At 41.1% G+C, this 3,950-nt stretch overlaps 1 protein-coding gene across 2 annotated transcripts in view; it reads left to right on the top strand.

Moving 5' to 3' along the window:
- Nucleotides 1-3,950, top strand: part of Slc24a3 (solute carrier family 24 member 3) — a 478,143-nt gene that overhangs the window by 407,892 nt on the left and 66,301 nt on the right. The gene's annotated exons all lie outside the window — the stretch shown is intronic.

The raw sequence follows: 3,950 nt of genomic DNA, 5'->3' as shown, positions 1-3,950 counted from the left end.
AAGAAGAAGAAGAAGAAGAAGAAGAAGAAGAAGAAGAAGAAGACAAACTCTAACACACTAGGTTGGTGGTTGGTGTGCAGATTGCATGGAACAACTATTTCCATCCCTTGGTTGCCGAGTTGGATAAATATGGTCACTGTCAGTGAATGATAGTATCAGAAACTTAGGCAGAAAGGACAGGAGTCTCTGATAGAGCCTTCACTGTATCCGGCAGTGGAAGGTTTGGACATAAACCTTCTCTCAGTTCCATCTTGAGGAGAGAGATTTTTCCCTGGTTTGACTCCTTTTGACTGTGCGCCAAGTTCACTCACTCTGTGGCAGGGAAATTGGTTTTATAACATGTTACATCTTAATCTGGGCCTGAAGTTTGTCCACAGTCCAGATGCTAAAGACAATTCATAATGAGAGAAAATGTATTAGAGTCTGCTCAAATTTGACATCTGGACTCAGTGTACGGTTCATTTCCTGCATTAGTACATCTCAGTGGGCAATTTATATTACACTCTCCTGTTTTTATTAAGGTCATATATGCAGAGTATTTAAGCAGGGAACCAGTTATTGACGACTCTGTATGGAAAATAGCCATCTTCCAGCCCCATCAGAACCAATTTCCCACTAATGTGGCTGCTCTTGATATTGGCTATGAAATCTCTAAATACCATGCTGAGGTGGCAGCTACTGGGTTTCAGTTGCAAGTGTTCTATATTGACTTTACAGCATGGAAGAGGAGCCGTCAGCTCCAGCTGTCCCAATGTTGTCCTCAAAGACTTGAATCATACTTTGGTTATGTAACCATCTGCTTGATTTAACCACAACTGTACGTCCACTCTTTACAACTTATAAATAACCTTGTGGGGACAGTTCTGTTTTCCTAGTAGTTTATAACTGTCTGTTTGTTTCTGTTTGGCTTGAGTTTGAATTATTTTACAGATAGGGTCTTACCATGTAGTCCAGACTAGCTTTAAACCCACAGTCCTCCAGCCTTAGCTTCCCAAGTGCAGGGATGACACGTGTGTGCTGTCACACTCAGCTACAATGGCCTTGATTTTGGTTTTTGCTTAGTTTTCTACTTTCCTAGAACTGTCAAACCTCCTTTTATGTATGAGTGTGTGTGTGTGTGTGTGTGTGTGTGTGTGTGTGTGTGTGTTCCAGATTATCAGGTATGCTGTCTTTTTTCCTTTTGGCACATTTCTTCTGGAGTCTTCCAATCTTCTCTAATCTAGCTAGGCATCTTATAAACTTGAAGCAAATATTTTTTTTAATTTTACATTTTATCTTCCTGCTATAATTTTTCTTTGCCATCATTCTAGAAATATCCTTCACTTATTATTGCAGAATCTATTTGCTAAGTTCATGATGGTTTGTAACACATTCTCTATGTAATTCTTATTTTGAAGAAGTGTACCCTCCAGGAATGTCTGGTTAGTAATAAAGCATCAGGGACAAATTCTTAAGGGAACTAAACTTTACATTTATTCTTTCCTCACTTTTAACTAATAAGTTGGTTGTACAAATACAGCTTTCAGGTAAAATAATCTCTCTCTAATTTTAAAGACATTATACAGTTCCTTATGGTTTCCGATATCTTTGTTGAGGAATCAGGTGTCAAACTGATTTTGGTCCTTTATATCTATTTACCTACCTATCTCCCTCTCTCTCTATCTCCCTATCCTTCTGTCTTCCTCTCCCTCTCCAACCTTCCCCCTCTTCCTCTCCCTCCTTCTCCCTTAAACCTCTTCCCCCTTCCTCCCTCTGCCCCTCCACTTCCTCCTTCATCTTTATCTGTCTGAATTCTAAGGTCTTGGCTGACTGATGTGAAGTTTTGTGACCACACGTTTGTAGAATTAATCTAAGTGAATAATTTGGATTATATTTTGTTTTGTCATTGTCTGTTGTCTTACATCTTTGAGAGTCTTTTGACTCTGAAAATGAAGTCCTCAACTTCTGGAAGTTGCTCGTGGACCATGTGCTTGGTCATCTCCTCCTTGTGTACCTCTGTTTCCTGAACTGCTGTCACTCGGGCACTGCCGCTCTTAGTTTTTGTTAAGATGAGGGATAGACCATGTCCAAGCTGTTAAAATGAGGGAGGAAGTCTGGGAATGACATTCTTAAATAGTCTTTTAGTTGTCTTATTTCAAGGTCTATCTGTGGCCTGACTTCTGAATTTTCCACAAAGCTGGATGAGGGACCAATTATTCCCCTGCTTTCCAGATTCCAAAGGCGTGTTGCTCACAGAGCATCTCTATTCTTTTGTTATTTGTGGGTTTATGGCTCGTTTTAAAAATATCTGGATTGTCGTATGGTCACAGTATAATAATAAAGAGCAAAGACTGTAGCTTGAGTTCATTCTGCCATCTCAAAGCCCAAGCGGTTCATTCGCTAAAAGAGGTTCAGAACTGATATTTGTCTCAAGCTGTAAATTTGTTTGCCCGATTATAATAAACTGAATAAATACCCAAGACCTTTTGCAACCCGCTGACAAATGAGCAGTTTAGTTCAATTTATTCTATTCTGTCCATGGTGAGTGATGAGCAGAGCTTCAAGAGGCCACAGTCTCAGGGAGAATGATGAAAGGGTAAAGAAAACTGGAATTATTCTGCAGCCATTGCCACGGAGTGAGTCTCTTCTGGACAGCCCTGTCATCATTAACTTAAATCAGCCAATACAAAACCTAATGAGGAAAATTAGCTATGGAAATAGCTACATGTCAGTATACTAAGTGGAAGAGTGTACTAATGCGAAGAGGCCGCCCTAGCTTTTGTATTACTTGAATATAAAAAGCCTTCTCTCTCTTTACTTTGCCTGGTCTTTGATGCTGACCCAACCAGTCGGAGTCAGCAGAGGTAGGAGAGAGCACCTCACTTTGGGGATCCCTTTTTCAAGTGTACTTGTACAGCAAATTCCTGTCACTGGCCTACCTGGAAGTGTTCACATTGGTGGTGTCTGTTTTTACTTACTAGTCCAAGAATAAAAGCAGCAAAACAAATGTCCTGCGACCATGAGTTAAGTGATATTCTTCTAGAGAAGGAAATAATCCACCCACTTGCTAACATGGTTCTGTGGGCTTTCCCATATTTCTCTGTACAAGTCTGCCAAGGTAGAGCTAGGTGTCCCCTAAAAAGACACTTTGACAGATTTACAGGGGAGAAAATAGCTTGCCTACACCTGCCTGTGATGTCCTGTCCTGGCTTTCCAGCTGTCATTATTTCAATAAGACTCCTCCTTTTCTGTAGCCCTGGCTTAGCAAACTGCTGCTGCCCTAGTCTCAGCAATTCCAACATCTCTTTAAGGTGACATAAACCAAATACTAAAGTAATATTCTTTCCAAATTGCTAGGTAAAGTCATTTATTTTTAAATTCTGATTAAGTTTGGTCAGTTACTAACAGATCTAGCTGCATAGTAGATAAGAGAAGCTGGAAGGTCTACAGGGGCCTGTCTGCCTTCTGAAGGGTAGCAGCCAGCCAGTCCAGATGCCCATCCCGTGTTGACTAAAGCATAAGTTCAAACCTGTTACTCCTTTCACAAAAGATGTAAGACTCCTATAGTGAGTGTCTTTGCCTGAGGAGCCACCTTGACCTTGGCCACACAGTTCCAGAACCAATCATCAGCCTGAGATGCCAACTTTCCTTCTCTTCTTTCCAGAGGTCAGACCTAAATCACGGTGGCACAAGTCTCTAAACCCTCCCATTTTTTGTAACTAGTCATTTCCTGTTATTCCACCTGCTCTGTCTGCTTTGAGAAGATCTAATCTAATACATCCAAAGCCTTTCAATAGATCCCAGCTGATAGGCAGATTGATCAAGGCCAGGCAGCAGATATACTTGTGTCTCCATCTCTGGTTTATTGCTGGCCAAGGAATACAGATGAGTCTACTGAAGTCAAAAGGAGAAAGGCAGCCTTTCTCTCTCTCTCTCTCTCTCTCTCTCTCTCTCTCTCTCTCCCTCCCTCG

This window comes from Grammomys surdaster, unplaced genomic scaffold, assembly GCF_004785775.1.
Source record: "Grammomys surdaster isolate TR1022 unplaced genomic scaffold, NIH_TR_1.0 129, whole genome shotgun sequence".
NCBI lineage: Eukaryota > Metazoa > Chordata > Mammalia > Rodentia > Muridae > Grammomys > Grammomys surdaster.
Note: the sequence above shows the minus strand (reverse complement) of the source record. Positions and strands in the feature narration are given on the sequence as shown.